This window comes from Lolium perenne, chromosome 2 (genome assembly GCF_019359855.2).
Source record: "Lolium perenne isolate Kyuss_39 chromosome 2, Kyuss_2.0, whole genome shotgun sequence".
Taxonomy (NCBI): domain Eukaryota; kingdom Viridiplantae; phylum Streptophyta; class Magnoliopsida; order Poales; family Poaceae; genus Lolium; species Lolium perenne.
Genome location: NC_067245.2, coordinates 319,454,530 through 319,479,114, shown reverse-complemented (window position 1 = coordinate 319,479,114; position 24,585 = coordinate 319,454,530).

Here is a 24,585-nt window from a genome sequence, read left to right as displayed (position 1 = left end):
AAACATGAAAATGAAAAGTAAGCCTGGATTCTTCTTAGTCACTGCAAAATGAAGCTTTTGGGAGGTTTTTTAAATTTCCATGTTTGAAACCCAAAACCACTTCTCTTAATGCTTGACTTCATAAGACAGAGTTTAGGGTTAGGGGCCAAGTATATACATGATTTTTCTTGTTTAAATATGTCTAGACTTTGTTTATCAACTTGAATGCTTACTATATGACATCAAAAGACTATGTGTTTGGTTTTTATTTTTTTGAATTTGTTATGTCCATTTGAATCTTGGTCAAATCCTAGGTTTGACCAAGATTTAAACCAGTTTAAAGCATGAAAATGAAAATGTAAGCCTGGATTCTTCTTAGTCACTCCAAAATGAAGCTTTTGGGAGTTTTTTCAATTTCCAATGTTTGAAACCCAAAACCACTTTTCTTCATGCTTGACTTCATAAGACAGAGTTTAGGGTTAGGGGGTATATACATGATTTTTCTGGTTTGAATATGTCTAGACTCGTTGATCAACTATAATGCTTACTATATGACATAAGAAGCTTATGTGCTTTGGTTTTTTTTTTCTTTTTTGAATTTTTATGCCCATTTGAATCCTGGTCAAATCCTTTGTTTGACCAAGATTTAAACAAGTTAAAACGTGAAAATGAAAAAGTAAGCCTGGCTCCTTCTTAGTCATGAAAATGAGTTAACTTGGCTTTCCAACCCTTGAATCCATAGGAAACTTCGTACTAATGCAGTATAATAATCACCCGAGTTTTTACACCAACAGGTCTGTCACTTACGTGTGGTGCCCATGCGTGAGGTCCCAAACTTCAGTGAGCACAAGTCACATGCGGTAGGCAGGCAAAATACCCGATCAATCCGGGCGGTGGCTGTTAAGGACCCGATCGCATTTCTTGCTTTCATACTGGGGTCTACCATGTAAAAGTTTGTTCCTTTTGGATGCATCACTCGTATTTGCAAGTTTTTTGGGGGTCCCGCAAATTCAGGGTAGCATCATGCCCCCCTTCCCACGCCAACACAAACAGAGTTCAACACAACCTAATTAAGCAAGGTTCAACACAGACATAGTTCAAGAACCCCTAATTAAGCTAATAGGTTCACCACAAACGCTGCTGAGCAGCAAACATAAACAGAGTTCAACAAAAGATGCTGCTTTTGAAGCAGTAGGAGAGACAAACATGCACAACAGTTACGGAGTATATTTACCATCTTCTTCCTGTCGCCTCCTCCCGGTCCTGCTTCTTCTGCTTCTTGCTGCCCATACCTTTAATCTTTGGTGGCTTGGGGTTGGGAGGAGGCACACGACCGGTCTCGATAGCTTGGTTCAATTTCTTCCTTAGGAATAGCCCATAGGCCATGTGGTTGGCTATGAAGCCGGATCGGTTAACAGTTTCCCCAACTTTGAGACAGCCGGACCCACCGGCTTCGGCATGCTGCAGGACGCTTCGAAAGTCAACCTTTATGCTCTTTGTGCGAAGGGCAGCTGTTCCCGGCACCGATCCAGGGTTCACTCCAATACTTGTCGAACTTCCCCGCCTTAAGCTTGTTGAGAGTGGCCCTGGCCTTCCTATGACGCGACTCGACATCGCTGTCAACCTCATCGATAGCAACCTGATACATGCCAAATAAACAGTGAAGCAAATATGTAGCAGTTGCAACTAATAATGAATATGAATCTAAAAAGATTCTGACGCTAATTCAAAACCCTATAGCGCAAAAAAAAGAGGGAGAGACCATAGAGCAAATCGATACAGGGCTATGTTGAATAAGGGAGGGAGGTGAATCGGATGTGAAGCAAATATGTAGCAGTTGCAACTAATACTGAATATGAATCTAAAAAGATTCTGACGCTAATTCAAAACGCTATAGCGCAAAAAAAGAGGGAGATACCATAGCGCAAATCGATACAGGGCTATGTTGAATAAGGGAGAGAGGTGAATCGGAACATACTTCCTCCCCCTCGTCGACGATATTCTCGTCGAAGGTCGGCGGCGGCGGTTCAAAGATGAGTTCAACCTTGTCCTCGTCATCTAGGGGATGCTTCCCAAGAGAGTGGACCCATCTACCAACATCATCAGATGCCGATGAGCGACCGATGGCCCGACCTTCGGCAATGGCCTCCGCTTCGTCTTTGGCATCCGCTGCGGCGATGATCGCCGCCGTTGCGGCCATGCGTGCTGCGGTCGCGGCTCACGGACGCCTCCTTCGCGGCTAAGGCCAGCCGCGCGGCTTTCGCTTTCGCTGCGTTGACGGCGTCGGTTGGGCTCTCCATCGGTGGAATGGGAAGGGGAAGTGAAGAGAGGGTTTTTTCCTAGTCCGTGGAGAGAGGGAGAAGTGTGGACGTGAAATGGATAACTGACGATATTTCAAGATTTGGGAGACATAGCACGAACGGGCAGATGACAGCGCGTGGGTGCATTACCTCATACTGCCTCTGTCCTAGAAAGAGCGTACGTGTGGGTTTTCAAGGCATATTAAGGATTTTATTATTACCCACACACATTTATTTTGTACTTCTCTACAGTGTTGACCGTTGATACGTCTCCGACGTATCGATAATTTCTTATGTTCCATGCCACATTATTGATGTTATCTACATGTTTTATGCACACTTTATGTCATATTCGTGCATTTTCTGGAACTAACCTATTAACAAGATGCCGAAGTGCCGATTCTGTTTTCTTGCTGTTTTTGGTTTCAGAAATCCTAGTAAGGAAATATTCTCGGGAATTGGAGCCCGAAAACAAAGCCCAGGGGCCTATTTTTCCACGGAGCTTCCAGAAGACCGAAGAACACACGAAGTGGGGCCACGAGGTGGCGACACCACGTGGCGGCGCGGCCCAGGGGGGGCCCGCGCCGCCCTATGGTGTGGCCCCCTCGTCTGGCCCCCGACTCTGCCCTTCCGCCTAAAAAATAGCCTCCGTGACGAAACCCCCAGTACCGAGAACCACGATACGGAAAACCTTCCAGAGACGCCGCCGCCGCCGATCCCATCTCGGGGGATCCAGGAGATCGCCTCCGGCACCCTGCCGGAGAGGGGAATCATCTCCCGGAGGACTCTACGCCGCCATGGTCGCCTCCGGTGTGATGTGTGAGTAGTCTACCCCTGGACTATGGGTCCATAGCAGTAGCTAGATGGTTGTCTTCTCCCCATTGTGCTATCATTGTCGGATCTTGTGAGCTGCCTAACATGATCAAGATCATCTATCTGTAATTCTATATGTTGCGTTTGTTGGGATCCGATGAATAGAGAATACTTGTTATGTTGATTATCAAAGTTATGCTTATGTGTTGTTTATGATCTTGCATGCTCTCCGTTACTAGTAGATGCTCTGGCCAAGTAGATGCTTGTAACTCCAAGAGGGAGTACTTATGCTCGATAGTGGGTTCATGCCTGCATTGACACAGGACGATGTGAGAAAGTTCTAAGGTTGTGTTGTGCTGTTGCCACTAGGGATAAAACATTGATGCTATGTCTAAGGATGTAGTTGTTGATTACATTACGCACCATACTTAATGCAATTGTCTGTTGCTTGCAACTTAATACTGGAGGGGGTTCGGATGATAACCTGAAGGTGGACTTTTTAGGCATAGATGCAGTTGGATGGCGGTCTATGTACTTTGTCGTAATGCCCAATTAAATCTCACTATACTCATCATGATATGTATGTGCATTGTCATGCTCTCTTTATTTGTCAATTGCCCAACTGTAATTTGTTCACCCAACATGATGTTCGTCTTATGGGAGAGACACCTCTAGTGAACTGTGGACCCCGGTCCAATTCTCTTTACTGAAATACAATCTACTGCAATACTTGTTCTACTGTTTTCTGCAAACAATCATCTTCCACACAATACGGTTAACTCTTTGTTACAGCAAGCCGGTGAGATTGACAACCTCACTGTTTCGTTGGGGCAAAGTACTTTGGTTGTGTTGTGCAGGTTCCACGTTGGCGCCGGAATCCCTGGTGTTGCGCCGCACTACATCTCGCCGCCATCAACCTTCAACGTGCTTCTTGGCTCCTCCTGGTTCGATAAACCTTGGTTTCTTTCTGAGGGACAACTGGCTGCTGTGCGCATCATACCTTCCTCTTGGGGTTGCCCAACGAACGTGTGAAATACACGCCATCAAGCTCTTTGTCTGGCGCCGTTGCCGGGGCACTGAAGAAAAGCTACACCACAGAGAATTGCCTCCCACGGCACCAGCTCTTTCCGGCGCCGTTGCGGGAGATCAAGACACGCTGCAAGGGGAGTCTCCACTTCTCAATCTCTTTACTTTGTTTTTGTCTTGCTTAGTTTTATTTACTACTTTGTTTGCTGCACTAAATCAAAATACAAAAAAATTAGTTGCTAGTTTTACTTTATTTGTTATCTTGTTTGCTATATCAAAAACACAAAAAAATTAGTTACTTGCATTTACTTTATCTAGTTTGCTTTATTTACTGTTGCTAAAATGGCCAACGCTGAAAATACTAAGTTGTGTGACTTCACAACCACAAATAATAATGATTTCTTATGCACACCTATTGCTCCACCTGCTACTACAGCAGAATTCTTTGAAATTAAACCTGCTTTACTTAATCTTGTTATGAACAATCAATTTTCTGGTGTTAGTTCGATGATGCTGCTGCCCATCTTAATAATTTTGTTGAACTATGTGAAATGCAAAAATATAAAGATGTAGATGGTGATATTATTAAACTAAAATTGTTCCCTTTCTCATTAAGAGGAAGAGCTAAAGATTGGTTGCTATCTCTGCCTAAGAATAGTATTGATTCATGGACTAAATGCAAGGATGCTTTTATTGGTAGATATTATCCCCTGCTAAAATTATATCTTTGAGGAGTAGCATAATGAATTTTAAACAATTAGATACTGAACATGTTGCTCAAGCTTGGGAAAGAATGAAATCTCTGGTTAAAAATTGCCCAACCCATGGACTGACTACTTGGATGATCATCCAAACCTTCTATGCAGGACTAAATTTTTCTTCACGGAATTTATTGGATTCAGCTGCTGGAGGTACCTTTATGTCCATCACTCTTGGTGAAGCAACAAAGCTTCTTGATAATATGATGATCAACTACTCTGAATGGCACACGGAGAGAGCTCCACAAGGTAAGAAGGTAAATTCTGTCGAAGAAACCTCTTCCTTGAGTGATAAGATTGATGCTATTATGTCTATGCTTGTGAATGATAGGACTAATATTGATCCTAATAATGTTCCATTAGCTTCATTGGTTGCACAAGAAGAACATGTTGATGTAAACTTCATTAAAAATAATAATTTCAACAACAATGCTTACCTAACAATTCTAGTAACAACTATAGGCCATATCCTTATAATAATGGCAACGGCTATGGTAATTCTTATGGAAATTCTTACAACAATAATAGGAGTTCACCCCCTGGACTTGAAGCCATGCTTAAAGAATTTATTAGTACACAAACTGCTTTTAACAAATCTGTTGAAGAAAAGCTTGGGAAAATTGATATACTTGCTTCTAAAGTTGATAGTCTTGCTGCTGATGTTGATCTTTTGAAATCGAAAGTTTTGCCTAATGAGAATCATCATAATAAAATTGTTACTACAGCAAATGCCATTCAAGTTAGAATTAATGAGAATATAAGATTAATGGCTGAACTGCGTGCTAGGTGGGATAGAGAAGAAAATGAAAAACTAGCTAAAGAGAAGAATATAGCTAAAGTTTGGACTATTACCACCACTAGTAATGCTAATGCTACACATGTTGCTGCACCTTCTACTCATACTAATAAAAGAATTGGTGTTAGCAATGTTTCCACTTCTAATGCAAAGCGCGAAAAACTGCCTGAAACTGCTAAAACTGCTGAAACTGCCTGTGATAAAGCTGCTGAAATTTTTTCCAACATTGGGGATGATGATCCCATTGCTTTAGATTATAATGGTTTGAATTTTGATGATTGCCACATCTCTGAAGTTATAAAGTTCTTGCAAAAACTTGCTAAAAGTCCTAATGCTAGTGCTATAAATTTGGCTTTCACGCATCATATTACAAATGCTCACATAAAAGCTAGAGAAGAGAAACTAGAGCGTGAAGCCTCTATTCCTAAAAAGCTAGAGGATGGTTGGGAACCCATCATTAAGATGACGGTTAAAGATTTTGATTGTAATGCTTTATGTGATCTTGGTGCAAGTATTTCTGTTATGCCTAAGAAAATTTATAATATGCTTGACTTGCCACCGCTGAAAAATTGTTATTTGGATGTTAATCTTGCTGATCATTCTACAAAGAAACCTTTGGGTAAAGTTGATAATGTTCGCATTACCGTTAACAATAACCTGGTTCCCGTTGATTTTGTTGTCTTGGATATTGAATGCAATGCATCTTGTCCCATTATATTGGGAAGACCTTTTCTTCGAACTGTTGGTGCTACCATTGATATGAAGGAAGGTAATATAAAATATCAATTTCCTCTCAAGAAAGGTATGGAACACTTCCCTAGAAAGAAAATGAAGGTACCTTTTGATTCTATTATGAGAACAAATTATGATGTTGACACTTCATCTCTTGATAATACTTGATACACACTTTCTGCGCCTAGCTGAAAGGCGTTAAAGAAAAGCGCTTATGGGAGACAACCCATGTTTTTACCTACAGTACTTTGTTTTTATTTTGTGTCTTGGAAGTTGTTTACTACTGTAGCAACCTCTCCTTATCTTAGTTTTGTGTTTTGTTGTGCCAAGTTAAGCCGTTGATAGAAAAGTAAGTACTAGATTTGGATTACTGCACAGTTCCAGATTTCTTTGCTGTCACGAATCTGGGTCCACCTCCCTGTAGGTAGCTCAGAAAATTAAGCCAATTTACGTGCATGATCCTCAGATATGTACGCAACTTTCATTCAATTTGAGCATTTTCATTTGAGCAAGTCTGGTGCCATTTTAAAATTCGTCAATACGAACTGTTCTGTTTTGACAGATTCTGCCTTTTATTTCGCATTGCCTCTTTCGCTATGTTGGATGAATTTCTTTGATCCATTAATGTCCAGTAGCATTATGCAATGTCCAGAAGTGTTAAGAATGATTGTGTCACCTCTGAATATGTCAATTTATATTGTGCACTAACCCTCTAATGAGTTGTTTCGAGTTTGGTGTGGAGGAAGTTTTCAAGGATCAAGAGAGGAGTATGATGCAACATGATCAAGGAGAGTGAAAGCTCTAAGCTTGGGGATGCACCCGGTGGTTCACCCCTGCATATATCAAGAAGACTCAAGCGTCTAAGCTTGGGGATGCCCAAGGCATCCCCTTCTTCATCGACAACATTATCAGGTTCCTCCCCTGAAACTATATTTTTATTCCATCACATCTTATGTGCTTTTTCTTGGAGCGTCGGTTTGTTTTTATTTTTGTTTTGTTTGAATAAAATGGATCCTAGCATTCACTTTATGGGAGAGATACACGCTCCGCTGTAGCATATGGACAAGTATGTCCTTGGTTTCTACTCATAGTATTCATGGCGAAGTTTCTCCTTCGTTAAATTGTTATATGGTTGGAATTGGAAAATGATACATGTAGTAATTGCTATAAATGTTTTGGGTAATGTGATACTTGGCAATTGTTGTGCTCATGTTTAAGCTCTTGCATCATATGCTTTGCACCCATTAATGAAGAAATACATAGAGCATGCTAAAATTTGGTTTGCATATTTGGTTTCTCTAAGGTCTAGATAATTTCTAGTATTGAGTTTGAACAACAAGGAAGACGGTGTAGAGTCTTATAATGTTTTCAATATGTCTTTTATGTGAGTTTTGCTGCACCGGTTCATCCTTGTGTTTGTTTCAAATAAGCCTTGCTAGCCTAAACCTTGTATCGAGAGGGAATACTTCTCATGCATCCAAAATACTTGAGCCAACCACTATGCCATTTGTGTCCACCATACCTACCTACTACATGGTATTTTCCAGCCATTCCAAAGTAAATTGCTTGAGTGCTACCTTTAAAATTCCATCATTCACCTTTGCAATATATAGCTCATGGGACAAATAGCTTAAAAACTATTGTGGTATTGAATATGTAATTATGCACTTTATCTCTTATTAAGTTGCTTGTTGTGCGATAACCATGTTTATCGGGGAACGCCATCAACTCATTGTTGAATTTCATGTGAGTTGCTATGCATGTTCGTCTTGTCTGAAGTAAGGGCGATCTACTCTGAGTTGAATGGTTTGAGCATGCATATTGTGAGAGAAGAACATTGGGCCGCTAACCGAAGCCATGTTCCATGGTGGAAGTTTCAGTTTTGGACAAACATCCTCAAATCTCTAATGAGAAAAGAATTAATTGTTGTTGAATGCTTAAAGCATTAAAAGAGGAGTCCATTATCTGTTGTCTATGTTGTCCCGGTATGGATGTCTAAGTTGAGAATAATCAAAAGCGAGAAATCCAATGCGAGCTTTCTCCTTAGACCTTTGTACAGGCGGCATAGAGGTACCCCTTTGTGATACTTGGTTAAAGCATATGTATTGCGGTGATAATCCAGGTAGTCCAAGCTAATTAGGACAAGGTGCGGGCACTATTAGTACACTATGCATGAGGCTTGCAACTTATAAGATATAATTTACATGATGCATATGCTTTATTACTACCGTTGACAAAATTGTTTCATGTTTTCAAAATCAAAGCTCTAGCACAAATATAGCAATCGATGCTTTTCCTCTATGAGGACCATTCTTTTACTTTCAATGTTGAGTCAGTTCACCTATTTTCTCTCCACCTCAAGAAGCAAACACTTGTGTGAACTATGCATTGATTCCTACATACTTGCTTATTGCACTTATTATATTACTCTATGTTGACAATATCCATGAGATATACATGTTACAAGTTGAAAGCAACCGCTGAAACTTAATCTTCTTTTGTGTTGCTTCAATGCCTTTACTTTGAATTATTGCTTTATGAGTTAACTCTTATGCAAGACTTATTGATGCTTGTCTTGAAGTGCTATTCATGAAAAGTCTTTGCTATATGATTCACTTGTTTACTCATGTCATACACATTGTTTTGATCGCTGCATTCACTACATATGCTTTACAAATAGTATGATCAAGATTATGATGGCATGTCACTCCAGAAATTATCTGTGTTATCGTTTTACCTACTCGGGACGAGCAGAACTAAGCTTGGGGATGCTGATACGTCTCCGACGTATCGATAATTTCTTATGTTCCATGCCACATTATTGATGTTATCTACATGTTTTATGCACACTTTATGTCATATTCGTGCATTTTATGGAACTAACCTATTAACAAGATGCCGAAGTGCCAGTTGCTGTTTTCTGCTGTTTTTGGTTTCAGAAATCCTAGTAAGGAAATATTCTCGGAATTGGACGAAATCAAAGCCCAGGGGCCTATTTTTCCACGGAGCTTCCAGAAGACCGAAGAACACACGAAGTGGGGCCACGAGGTGGCGACACCACGTGGCGGCGCGGCCCAGGGGGGCCCGCGCCGCCCTATGGTGTGGCCCCCTCGTCTGGCCCCCGACTCTGCCCTTCCGCCTACAAATAGCCTCCGTGACGAAACCCCCAGTACCGAGAACCACGATACGGAAAACCTTCCAGAGACGCCGCCGCCGCCGATCCCATCTCGGGGGATCCAGGAGATCGCCTCCGGCACCCTGCCGGAGAGGGGAATCATCTCCCGGAGGACTCTACGCCGCCATGGTCGCCTCCGGTGTGATGTGTGAGTAGTCTACCCCTGGACTATGGGTCCATAGCAGTAGCTAGATGGTTGTCTTCTCCCCATTGTGCTATCATTGTCGGATCTTGTGAGCTGCCTAACATGATCAAGATCATCTATCTGTAATTCTATATGTTGCGTTTGTTGGGATCCGATGAATAGAGAATACTTGTTATGTTGATTATCAAAGTTATGCTTATGTGTTGTTTATGATCTTGCATGCTCTCCGTTACTAGTAGATGCTCGGCCAAGTAGATGCTTGTAACTCCAAGAGGAGTACTTATGCTCGATAGTGGGTTCATGCCTGCATTGACACAGGACGATGTGAGAAAGTTCTAAGGTTGTGTTGTCTTTGTTGCCACTAGGGATAAAACATTGATGCTATGTCTAAGGATGTAGTTGTTGATTACATTACGCACCATACTTAATGCAATTGTCTGTTGCTTGCAACTTAATACTGGAGGGGGTTCGGATGATAACCTGAAGGTGGACTTTTTAGGCATAGATGCAGTTGGATGGCGGTCTATGTACTTTGTCGTAATGCCCAATTAAATCTCACTATACTCATCATGATATGTATGTGCATTGTCATGCTCTCTTTATTTGTCAATTGCCCAATCGTAATTTGTTCACCCAACATGCTGTTCGTCTTATGGGAGAGACACCTCTAGTGAACTGTGGACCCCGGTCCAATTCTCTTTACTGAAATACAATCTACTGCAATACTTGTTCTACTGTTTTCTGCAAACAATCATCTTCCACACAATACGGTTAACTCTTTGTTACAGCAAGCCGGTGAGATTGACAACCTCACTGTTTCGTTGGGGCAAAGTACTTTGGTTGTGTTGTGCAGGTTCCACGTTGGCGCCGGAATCCCTGGTGTTGCGCCGCACTACATCTCGCCGCCATCAACCTTCAACGTGCTTCTTGGCTCCTCCTGGTTCGATAAACCTTGGTTTCTTTCTGAGGGAAAACTTGCTGCTGTGCGCATCATACCTTCCTCTTGGGGTTGCCCAACGAACGTGTGAAATACACGCCATCAACCGTGCTACTACTATTTGTGTTAGTGCGCCAAAAACAAAATGTTATTTTCTAAGTGCCAAATTAATCTAGGGCGTTGGTTGTGAACCGGTGAACAAAAAAGAGATAGCCCAAAAGAGGAACACACCAAGGTACAAAAACTAGCATATATGCATGTTTCTATGTACATATATATGACCCTGGGTTTGTAGATAAAAAACATTCATATATGCGCTTACTATTAATATACATAAGTTTATGCTGATTCTCTTGGTTTAGGTATATATATGGTTAGGCATCACTACTAATTCAGAAAAAACAAAAAAGTAACCCTTCAAGTGAAGTCATTTTAAGTGACCTAACAACTAAAATTCATATATAAGATTTGTATAGGAAATATGTAGGATTTAGATCACATGTGAATTTTCCCCACACTAGTTGTTTGATTCATAGGAACATATCCTATAGGAATCTTGCAGTGCAAATCCTATAAGAATAAAACATTAGGTCATACCTCATGGAAAATTTCCTTTGGCACAATCAAACACAACTCATCTTCCTATATGATTCAACTAGCCATTAAATCTCAATCCTATGTTTTTCATATTTCTATGGTTTTCCCATCCTATGAATCAAAGGAGCCTTAGGGCTTATATCTTTTTTTAGAAAGGCAAACTATGTTAAGATTGGCCAAGTTTTACGAAAAACCTTTAACATACAAAATACAAAGTTGAGTCATTTCGTTTGAATCGGAGGGAGTACATTTGACGTTATGGTACTATTTGACAGCTGCTTGGCACTGTATTTTTTCGAACCAAACTTCCCCCTTCATGAAGCTTTTATTTTAGCTTCAGTGACTTGATACATCCATATATCTAGACAAAGTTGAGTCAATTCATTTGAATCAGAGGGAGTACATTTGATTATATGGGTATTGTTTGACAACTGCTTGGCACTGTCTTCTTTTTCGAACCAAACTGCCCCCTTCACGAAGCTTTTATTTTGGGATAGAGCTTCACTGACTTGATACTTCCAAGTCTCACAGTGACTTGGTGCCACCATCCACCATCCATCTCAGATCCAATGTATGCGATCGACTTAGAATTTAAACTAAATAATTATTATAATTGCTCAGAAATATTTCAAGAACTTCCAGTTAATCGTGCATATTTCGATTTATATTTTGGTGAAGTTTCATTCGATTTGAATCAAAGGTTTGTGAGCAAATATATACTCCCTCCGGTTCATATTAATTGACTCTAATATGGATGTACTAGACACATTTTAGTTCTAGATACATCCATATTGAAGTCAATTAATATGAATCAGAGGGAGTATTTAGTTTAAACTAGTGCTCGTATACGTAAAAAGCTCTTTAATCACAAACTAATCATCCGAGTGGGATGAAATATTCACAGATTTTAGAACAAGGCATCTACATTTTACTGGATTTTTTTCATAATTTTTGTTTTTAGGTTCGAAATAAGAGATAGTTTGGAACGTTGGATCTCAAATGGTTGGTAGATGGTGGCACCAAGTCACAATGAGATTTGGAGACTTCAAGTCACTGCAGCTCTGTCCTTTTATTTTGACAAACTGCAGAGCCGCTGGTGCATCTATGGTTGCGTACGGCCGACGCCGTTTCTTAGCAAGGAAGTTCTTCCTATAAGTAGTAGTATCCATACTCCACTCCAAGGCATGTATAAAAAAAAGAACCCATCCCGTTCTCATTTTCCCGATCACTCTTCTCTGAAGATGGAGGAGGCCCTCTTCTTGTGCCCCCTCTGCCTGCTGCCCTTCAAACCCCCCATATCCAAGGTCGCTCCCTTCCGATTTCATTCTTAGGTTCACCTGTGAGAAATGTCAATGACAACTGATGCCACGTACGTTGTTCCGTGCAGTGCAAGGGCGGTCATATGGGCTGTCGGCGCTGCGTCGGCGAGCTTGCGCCGAACCCGTGCAAGAAGTGCGAGCAGCCAGCGAGGTTGCCGCCGTCGAATCGATCTGGGGCAAGATTGCCGCCGTCGAATCGATCTGGGGCAATGGTCAAGTGCGTCGGCTGCCAGAGCTTGGTCGCCTCCACGGAGTCCTACAAACACTATATCGCGTGCCCGCATGGTCCGTGCTGCTGCACAGAGGCCATCAATACCGGCTGCAGCTTCACCGGCCCGCCGCGGGAGCTCCTGGTACACCTCCAAGCATCCCACTCCATCCCAGTGTTTACGTTCCAGTATGGCATACCCGCCTGGTGCATAGTTCGTGTTCCGGTACAACCGCGGGGACACCTGTTCATCGGCAGTGGGGAAGAAGACGGTAGCGTGTTCGCCATCACCGTTGGCGCGCTCGGCCCGACCACCATTGTGTCCTGTGTGTGCATCAGGTCGGCCGCGTGCTTGTTTCCGATGTACAAGGCGCAGCTGCTGGTGATTGGTCCGCCGGCGCCGGCGACGGCTGGGACCAGTGACCTCTCGACGGACACCTTGATGGCGGTAATCGAGCCGACGAGCTCCCCGACGCCTAGCTCGATCATGTTGCAGCAGCTCACTTCTTTCCTGGCGGTGCCGCCCCGTTACGCGGGCGAATGGAGGGCAGCGTGTGTTGCCTATCTGCGTTTGCATCAACAAGAAGGTTATACAATAATCTTCGTTTAGTCATACTGCAATGTAGTTACTCGAAGATCGGAGGGAGTAGTTTAGTTCGAAGTAGGGTTCGTTCGGATGTATTTTGGACTTGTATAGTAGTACTACTACTCCAGAACTATTAGCTAGCTAGTTGGAGTGCTAGAATGCAGCTCGGAGTATTATAGTATTTTGGCAGTACTACTAGTATATGTATGTGACTGCAAATTCAAACTAAAATGGAGTATTTCTTGCTAATGTTGTTCTTTTGGAGTCATCATTTTTTTCTGAACGTGTTAACTATGCTATTGTCTAAGGATTCGTTTAGATTTCTTTGGTTGAATTCATATTTCGTCTCTTCCTAATTTGGCAAAACTGCACTGTCATGGGCATTCTTACAAGGTCGCTGAAGTTTCGAAGTTTCTTAATGTATATTGCGTAGGGTGTACCCCCTTAACATGGATCTGTTTGCATTTTTGGGTTGTATTTTTTTTGGCAATTTTCAGGACCATAAAATAGCACGCCTTCAGTTGAAATTTGAATTAGTGGCCGATACTAGCATGGAGTAGCCACGGAGTCGTAGTTGATGGCGAGAAGGTTGATGCCTTGCTAGGTTGGTGTACGTTGCAAAAAGAACAAGGTTGGTGTGTATTTGTTTTATTTGTTCACCATAATACTGACATGGCCATCGATTTGATTAGACAACACAAGCCTGGGATGTTTCACTTATTTATTGTAGGAAGCACGATTAATGTTCTGTAATGATGGGGCTACTCCTATAGTCCGTCCGCTCCTACTCGGGTGTCGGGTCACGGTCACACTCTCCTCTTTTTTGAACACATTCACACTCTCCTCGAAGCTGCAGAGGCGGGAGTAGCGTCTCGGTTCACCTCCGTCGTCTATCCCCACTCCGCCCAGCTTCCATAGCACGCGCTGCGTCTCCGCCATGGCGCTTTCGCATCCTATCCAGCGATTGCCCGCTTGAGAGCCTCTGTTCTCCAACTCAAACCCCCACCTGCCGCCATTGATCGCCATCTCTCTCCCAAAGTTCGAATCAATAGATCTCCCAAGAAAATACCAACCCCATTGTACCACCTGCCTCATTGCGATGGCGAAATCGAGCAGGGTCTGTGGATCTGGGCTGTTTCACAAGGTGTTTACGGAAGGCCCCCTTGAAGTGCTCATCAGCCAGTGCGACGCCATCACCGCCGCGTCCCTAGTCGGTTCCTCCAAAAGTATTCTTCAGTCAGCCAAATACAGTGCCACTCTGCCTGCTTCTCAGCCGTTTGGCCTTCCGTGTGTTCTCTGTTGTGACCCGACGGATAAACCATGGGTGTTCAAGGAGGATTTGCCGGTGCACAGCAAGTGCAAACTACTGCCGCTGGACAGGTTCTCCTATGATGGCCTAATGCCACACGGTAAGGATGAGGAGCGGGCAGGCGCCAATGGAGATTGGATCGCCATGGTTGGCCCCGAAGGCAAGTGGAACCTCCTCAATGTCTACACTCATCGCAAGATTAAGCTTCCATCTTTGAGGAAGAAGCTGGAAACCACACGCAATCCACTTATATTCGAGTATCAGCGTTCTGCTATTCAACTGCAGAAGATAGCTATTTGCCAAGTTCCTACAGCTGCTAGGGGGTATAAAGATTTCTCCCTTGTCGCAATCTTCGACTTTGCAATTGCCTACCTCCATGGCGAATATCCTCGTACATGGATATTTCTTGAAAACCAGTTTCAGTACGGCGCCATATACTGCGATGCAATTATACATAACGGACTTGTGTTCGCCGTTACTGAGCTTGGAAATGTTTATGCATGGGATCCTAATCAATTTGGTAACATTTCCTCCCTATCTTTTTTATATACGTAACTTATATCACCTCTTATTTGTTGAACTATCTTGGCATCTTTTGGCTTAAAGGAATTCCATAGGTGCACACCATAACCCTCTTGTGGTATGGACATATTTAGAATTTAACATCTATAGGAATTTTAGTATGGTCTAATGTGCATGTTGTTCCGTAGGAAAAAGGCCCCCTAGTAATTAAGTTTCTTTATTATTACTCCCTAGAAAATTTAAGGTAGAGTAGAAATAGAATCAATAAAGCTGCCATGCAATATTGATAAAGACTTTCATTTGTTTATATTCCCCCGGTTCTAGAGAATAAGGAGTACTATATTCAAACCATCTAAAATTTGGACCAATATTTTGGGGAACATGTTTTTAATCCATATGAAGTTTTACCAAGATGTTCGAAATATATTTCAAACCATCTTATGTTCGACCATTATTTTTTAAAGTACTAGTATTGGCATCCCAATATCAAATCAATATCACTAGTAGATAAATCATGAAATATATTTTCATGTGACGTGCTCTTTCCTTTTTCAAGGTCCTATAGTGCTCCCTGCTCCATTCATTCCGCGGACGGCTGGATTTGATGGCTATGATGATTTTGACTCTAATAGTCGTACGTGGTGGCTGGCAAGATCTCAAGATCGTTCTAGACTTCTCCTGGTCTATGCACGTGGCGTAATGGATTTTGACGCTGACGGTGCTCCAATGTATTATTATGATAGTACCCCTTCTGTCCATTGCGGTCGCTACTGTTCACAGCTATTCGGGTATACCTGCATTGTATTCTCGAATGACACTAGTCGGTTACTTCCAGCCAACCCGTGGGAAAGGGTTACTAATCTTGGAGACTATTCTATGTTCCTTGGGTTGAACTATCCGATTTTCATGCCGATGGGTGGTGCAACATTTCCCCAGGATATTTGACAAGAAGAAACTGCATCTACACCACGCCTCAGACCATTGGCTCTCAGTTTGACACATCACATCAAGAAATTTTCCGCTTCAGTCTAAATGGCGAAGACCACCAAAGCATCTCTTTCTCAAGCAGCGGTCCAGGGGCCAACTGGCATACGGGGTTTTGGTTCATCCCAAGCTACACCAACGCGCTGGACTGGAACAAAGACAATCAGAGTTAGGGATATTTATGTAATAGTAGGATCATACTACTAGCTAGCTCAGTTGGTCTTGACTCCTATTTAACTATTTATAGCTAATGGACTTAGGTGATTAACTGATGCTATTTGCATGAACCGAGGTGCTTCTTTTAATTTGATCAAATACTGTCTATGTACATGCATGGTTGTTTGGCTGTTTCAGTGTCCCTAGAGGCATACATATATACTGTTATTTAGCAATCTTTATTATAGTACAAAGGTCTTAACCTCATGGTTCACAGAAAGTATAAACGTAGATCAACCATCTAAACATAGAAGACATTCTAGTGTATGATTCTTACATATACACATCAACATCCTATCAGAAAATCTTAATGTGAATTGTACTGGCTGTACAAACCCGTGCATCATTCTCTAGCCGGTTGCACCCAAAAACCAAATCGTGGTACTTCATAGTTGACTGTATGTAGGACAATATACAGATCCAATGTGAAGCCATGGGTATCACTCGCATGATGTAACCATATTTCACATGGTTGGAGGTACTCCATATGGCATTTAAAATCATTCCTTGTCCTTCATATGGCCCTAAAAATAGTACAGTTGGATTTGTGGGTTTTAATTTTTTATTAACACACTCAATTGATTGCCCAAACATTGATTAATAATATTATTAAGGGGTGTGATGTTGAAAGCCATAAGAACAATGTGCCAAACAATCTTTGCTAGCGGACGGTAAATGTATACCCATCAGAAATAATCAGCAGACGTGCATGTTTCTTTGGTCAGAATAACTGCTGCACCATCTTAAAAGTAAATGGCATGACCATTTATTTGATTTGATAGCGTGCAGCTAGATGGCGTACATTACTATCTCTACTTCCTTGGATCGCCCAAATCTGGAGTACTAAAAGCAAATCCTGGTGATTCATTTGACAAGATAACACAGATGCGTCCAAATTTCTCCGCCCATATTATTATAGTAATATACGAAATCTGGAGTGCGTTGCCTCGTTGCCTTCCAAGAGAAGCTGCATTCCTTGCCAAAAAAGAGAGAGAGGCTGTATTTATAACTACCTCACCGGCCGCCACTAGTACAAACCATCACTCCCTCTCCACCTCCACCTCTATCTCTTCCCTAGTAGCTCCACCTCCATATCGACGACGGACCACAATCGCGCGGCTTCGACTTCCTCTTCGACGGCGGCGGCGACAGAGGCGTGAGGCACCTTCTCCGTGGCGCATCACTCATCCTCGTCCCGCGGCAACAATGGCTGTATGTGAAATCACCATACCCTTGTGTATGGTAGAGATGATGATGTGCGGATAAAATTTTATTGGAGGTTGCTCATCCTTGTTTGAATATTTGGTGTAGATTCACATCTAGGGCAGGGTGTCAAGCGGGGTGGGTAGCGGGCTAGCTAGTTTCAGTGCGAGTGCTTTAAATCTACTCTAATCTCAACCACTATTTACTCTAATTTTCTGCTTTGCGGGACGATTCGCGGACGCCGCTTGCAACCCTAATCTAGGGTATTGATCCTAGTTTAGTAGACTACTAGGATTTACATGCCAATTTGTTTTTAGACTAGATCCGGATATTTGTCAATACTACTACGTACTTCTTCCGTTCGTATTTAATTGACTCTAGTTGAAAGCATCGACAGTTCATTTTCTTCTCTCCCTCGCGTCGACTAATTAAAACCGAACAGAGGGAGTATTAGGAATCCATGTGCATCCGTACTACCAGTAAGGTATTGCGTTGTTGCAGAGGCTCAGTGTAATCAATATCTTTCGATATTAATATACTCACTTTATCAGAAAATAAATTAGTAATCCATGTTCAAACTTGCTAGTTTGATCGACGTTTGATGATGATTTGTGAGGCCATGTATGGGCCTAGTTTGTTTTGCCTGGTGGTCAGTAGGCTGATGATTTATTTTTTTGCTTGGTCGATCTGTGGTCGTTCCATGGCCACTGCTGATTAAGCATTACTAGAATCAACAATTTTTTGCTTGTCTGGTGATTGGAAGTGTATGCGCTAGCACCATCGCACGATGATTAGTCTTAATGGAGATGCAGATGTCGATCAAGAGGGAGAAACATATCTTGATCATGCATTTCTCACGAGATTACTTGGTGATTGGAAGTAGAATCCACAATTTGTTGTGCAAACTTCTCAACATATGCATATATTCAATGAATTGGCTTTATGTGATCAATAGTACTTCTTATTGCAGATGGATGGAGGGGAAAGAGCGAAAAAACCGATACTTAGTGAGATGACTTCTCATTCTGTGACTTCTGATATCCCAGATAACAAGGTAAATATATAGAACGACGATTCGTAGGTGATAAAAGCAGAATCCACAATTTGCCGTGCAAACTTCTCAACATATGCATATATTTGATTAATTAGTTTTATGTGATCAATAGTATTACTTATTCCAGATGGACGTAGGGGAAGGAACGAAAAAGCGGATGCTATGTGAAATGACTTCTAAATCTGTGTGTTCTGATATCCCATATGACAAGGTAAACATATGGACCGACGCTTGTCTTGCCGCTGCCCCGGTTAGATGGCTAGATGCTCTGGTCTAATTTCTGTTCATGTGCTTATTATTGCAGAAACATAGAGTTGAAGAAAACTCTATATTGTCTGATGACAAAGGTGAAATGGCATGCCAGTCTTTTAAACCTCCGACGCCACCTTGTTTACTGTCTATGGAGACTGATGCAGCTGGACCTGGTACTGATGAGCCTATACCTGGCATCATCGTGCCACATGAAGAAGGTTGTGGATTGGGTTTACCCCCTGCTGTAGAAACTGGTGGTGCAGCTGGAGCTGCTAGTGTAGAGCCTCTAGTGAACGGTGTCGTGCCACGGGAATTCTCTGAACTGGAGCAAAACGGTTTACCTATTGTCAAGACCGATTTAACTGGTGCTGATGCCGGAGTTGCTACCGATGATCCCGCACCCGAAGGAGGTTTTGTATTGGTAGAACCCGTCATGACTATGCCCACAGATCGATCGGTGGTGGACCTGGAGCTGGTAGGGTAGAGCCTCTAGCGAAAGGTGTCGTGCCACGAGAATCCTCTGAAGTGGATATTGGTGGTTTACCCTCTGTAGAGACTAGTGGTCTACCTGGAGCTGGTATTGTAGAGATTTCAGCAAACGGTGCTGTCCCACCCGACTCCTATGAACTGGAGCATGTACCTGATGTGCCTTCTGTAGAACCTGACGCACTTTGGTAAGTAGTGGTGATGATTCCGCTGAATCTGATCAAGAAGGATCTGCATCTCTAGGACAAGATGTCAGCTGTCATTCACCTGAACCTGAGCTGAAGTCAGCAACGGTAGCTTATATAGCACGGACTGTCCTTCAAGCTCTAAAGATCCAGTTGGGTGGTTCACAGGACCAGCTACTCCAAGCCATTGTCACTACAAAAGACCAGCCAGCATGCTTCGTCATCTCCTGCATACTGTTTGACAAGCTGAAGCACTGCAACTGGCGCATTGTTCAATCCCATCAGCATGGAGAGAGGAGCTATGTTTATGTCAAGATGATTCATGCTGATTTGGTAAGGTTCCATGATAAGATGTATGGGTGGGGTGAGGCAAGAGCCACATTTTGCAGCATTCACACAGTCTTCGCTCTTGAGCCAGACCCCATGGATGCTTACCCAGTGGTGCAGCTGTCCTGACTTGATATATGTTTTATGATCAGTATGCTGCTGTCGTGGAACTGTGATGTGGAGCTACCTTTCTTATGGTTTCTAGGCTTTTGGTTTCAACATGTATTATGGAGCTTACCTTAGGACTTTCGCATGCGTTTGGCTGTTGACCTGTAATGTTTGTGGTTGGTTGTCTAATCTACTTGGCACAATCACATTGCAAAGGCAAATGTTCCTTTTCTCTTTAATTGTTATTATGACTTATGTGTTATAACCAGGCAAGAATATGCAATCTTGGTTCTCTGACCGATATATATGTACACACAACTTTTGTTCACATAATAACACTTACACGGGAAAAGAGTAGCTTTCTCTGTTGGACAAACACCAAACCACAAAAGGGTAACAACACAATATCCAAACTAGGTACGGCACCTGTTGAGCATACATGACTTTTGGCGTAAAATCACGTTAACCAACACTAGCATCATCTTGTTCTTTGCAAGGTGCTATGCTTATCAGTCTAATCCCAATACACCACCTACTTCAGGTGGCACGATGATGTCAAGTGCAGGCTCACCAGTACCAACTCTCTTGCATCAGTCTCCATTGAATGTACGCCACTGCTGCAGTAGACACCATTAGCAATGCAAGCTGAAGGTGTTCTTATCCTCATATCAGGATCACATAATACAGGTGTCAAGCTTCATGCACTAGCCAACACAATAAAAAGTCCGAACTAGGATAGCTAGGAAAAAAACATGAAAATCTTTTTTTCGAATCCCACGCTGAACATCTTTTTTTTAACTAATTAGGTAAGCTCCTGCTGACAAACATATTACAAGAACTCCAAAGAAGTGGCTCTATATTTTGGCGCTGTGGGCTGAATGGCTGATGCTGCGCATGGAGCCGGCAATAGCTTCACCGGAAGCTGCAAACTGTGGCGGCCAAATGCAGGGCTGAAACAGCGTATTTTCAGAGGCGCTATAAATGCAGCGCCAAAAACAGAATATAATGAAAAATAGAGTGCAGTAAAACAGAAGATCAAACAAAGACTAGAAATAGACATAAAATAGGATAAAATTAGCTTGATAGATACTCCGTAGTTCATATTTTTACAAAGTAGTGCGATAAAACTAAACTAAAACTCGACATCTGACGAGTCCGGTGTCGTGCCCGACACCGGATCCGACGAGAAGAGGTCAATCCAACGGGGGTCATCCTCGCCAATGGTGGTCGGCCCGGCGAGCTGCGCTTCGATGAAGGCCCGCTTCGTCGCCTTCTCCGCCCTCCGTCGTGCGCGGTCCTCCTTCTTCGCTGCCCGCCTCGTCGCCTTCTCCGCCCTCCGTCTGCGGAAGTGCTCGTTCTCGGCGGCAACGTCCTCGGGGAAGCGGGCCGCCCACTCGCGCGCCGCGCTCGTCCCACTCGGCGATGCGCAAACGGCGCTCCGTCTCGCGGCGGCGGTGCTGTTCCTCCTGTCTAACGATGTACGGCGGCGGCGCGAGATCCTCGGCCTGCTGGCGCGTCCACACGTCATGGAAATTCATCGACGATCGCGGGCGCCCGAGCCGCCACGCCATGGCGTCGTACGCGTGCGCGGCCTCGTGCGCGGTCTCGTAGGTTCCGAGGTCGATGCGCTCACCGCCGTCACGTATCTCCGCGTAATACATACCTTTGGGGCGCGCGCGGACGCCGCGGTACCCCGTGCCCGAGACGCGGCAGTACCGCGAGCTCGACGCGAGACGAGGCATGGCGGCGGCGGCGGAAGCGGAGCCGCGGCGGCGATATTAGGCGCAGATGGGCAAATTTCAGCAACCCGTGTCCATCTTTTTTTTTGGCAGGATTACGCCATGTACCACCTTCCAATTAGAAAATAGTACTGTTCAGCCTTCCCCTGTTGGGCCCAATATTTCACTTTGGGTTGCCAACGGCCATCTACATGGTAATTGCTCTCGGCCTACTTGCTCCGGCTGTCGAAGCCCAATAACTACAAATGGGCCTTTCTGTTCATGCAATTTCGGCCCTTTTCTAATGAAACACAGATCCTATGAATGGCAAAAGAAAAAAAACGCGGAGATTCTACATAAAAGTTGTTTTTATTTATTTTGAATTATTGGGTTCCAATTTTTGAAACTGCTCATGCCCAATATGAAAATCCTTGTTCGCTCCATACCCACATGGATAACGGTATTTTTAATAATTCATAAAGTGGATTTGAAATTTAAAACATATCCTAATAATTCCATGATTTAATCTATCAACTTGCAAGATCTTGGAGAGAAAAAGCTTGTATTAGTCTGCAGAATCCACACCGTTTCAAAGGCGGCAGTTGATCAAAAGAAAAAAAGGAAGTAGCCAGAAATTAGGGGTCAAAAATAACTCCAAGAAATGAAACTTTTATTGTTCGTAGAGGATGACATGCGGGACCCATGAGCCAGCAGCTTACTCAACGTTTGAAAGGCGGCATGAGATCGGAAGAAAAAGGCAAGTGACCAAATATCAGGAGCCAAAAATAATCCAAGAAATGAAACTTATTGTACATAGATGATGACATGCGGGTCCCATTTTGCAGCAGCGGTTTCAGCATTTCAAATGCGGTTTGAGATCAAAAGAAAAAGAAAGTAGCCAGAAATTAGGGGGTAAAAAAACTCCAAAAAAAGAAAGTTGATTGTACATAGAGGATGACATGCGGGTCCCATGAGTCAGCAGCTTACTCAACGTTTCCAAGGCGGCAGGGGATCAAAAGAAAAAGGAAATAGCCAAAAATCAGAGGTGAAAAAAAACCAAGAAAAGAAATTTTATAGTACATAGAGGATGACATGCGGGTCCCATGAGCCAGCAGGTTCCTCAACGTTTTCAAAGGCCGGTGGGGATCAAAAGAAAAAGGCAAATAGCCAGAAATTAGGGGTAAACAATAAATCCAACAAAGGAAAGGTTTATTGTTCATAGATGCTGACATGTGGGACCCATGAGCCAGCAGCGTCAAGGCAAGTGACCAAAAATCAGGGGTAAAAAAAATCCAAGAAAAGGAACTTTATTGTACATAGAGGATGACATGTGGGTCCCATGAGCCAGCACCTTACTCAACGTTTCAGAGGCGGCTTGAGATCGAAAGAAAAAGGAAAGTGACCGAATATCAGGAGCTAAAAATAATCCAAGAAAGGAAACTTTTATTGTACATAGAGGTTGACATATGGGTCCCACTAATACAAGCTCTTTCGCTCGAAGATCTTGCAAGTTGATTGTACATAGAGGATGACATGCGGGCCCCATGTGTCAGCAGCTTACTCAATGTTTCCAAGGCGGCAAGGATCAAAAGAAAAAGGAAATAGCCAAAATCGTAGGGTGAAAAATAAATCCAACAAAGGAGAGGTTTATTGTCCATGGAGGCTGACATCTGGGACCCACGAGCCGCCAGCCGTCCTCTACGTTTAGAAGGCGACTGGGGATCGAAAGAAAAAAGGCAAATAGCCAGAAATTAGGGGTACAAAATAACTCCAAGAAAGGAAGTGTTTATTGTTCATAGAGGCTGACATGTGGGACCCATGAGCCAGCAAAGTCTTCAACGTTTCAAAGGAGTCTGGTTATCAATAGAAAAAGCCAAATAGCCAGAAATTAGTGTAACAAAATAACTCCAAGAAATGAACTGTTTATTGTTCATAGAGGATGACATGCGGGATCCATTTAGCAAGAAATGGGTCTCAACGTTTCCAAGGCGGCAGTTGATCAAAACAAAAAGGAAATAGCCATAAACTCGGGGTCAAAAATAACTCCAAGAAAGGACAGGATTATTGTACATAGAGGATGACATGCGGGACCCATGAGCCAGCAGCTTACTCAACGTTTCAAAGGCGGCATGAGATCGAAAGAAAAAGGCAAGTGACAAAATATCAGGAGACAAAGATAATCCAAGAAAAGAAAACTTTATTGTACATAGAGGATGACATGCGGGTCCCATTTAGCAGCGGTGTCAACGTTTCAAATGCGGCTTGAGATCAAAAGAAAAAGAAAGTAGCCAGATATTAGGGGGTAAAAATACTCCAAGAAAGGAAAGTTTTATCGATGAGCCAGCAGAGTCCTCAACGTTTCAAAGGCGGCAGGGGATCAAAAGAAAAAGGAAATAGCCGAAAATCAGAGGGTGAAAAAAAAAACCAAGAAAATGAACTTTTATAGTACATAGAGGATGACATGCGGGTCCCATGAGCCAGCAGGTTTTTCAACGTTTCAAACGTGGCATGAGATCGAAAGAAAAAGGCAAGTGACCAAAAATCAGGATACAAAAATAATACAAGAAAAGAAACTTGATTGTACATAGAGTATGACATGCGGGTCCCATTTAGCAAATGGTATCACCGTTTGAGAGGCGGCAGGGGATCGAAAGAAAAAGGCAAGTGACCAAATATGAGGTGCCAAAAAAATCGAAGAAAAGAAAGTTTTATTGTACATAGAGGATGACATGCGGGTCCCATGAGCCAGCAGGTTTTTCAATGTTTCAAACGTGGCATGAGATCGAAAGAAAAAGGCAAGTGACCAAATATCAGGAGCCAAAAATAATTCAAGAAAAGAAACTTGATTGT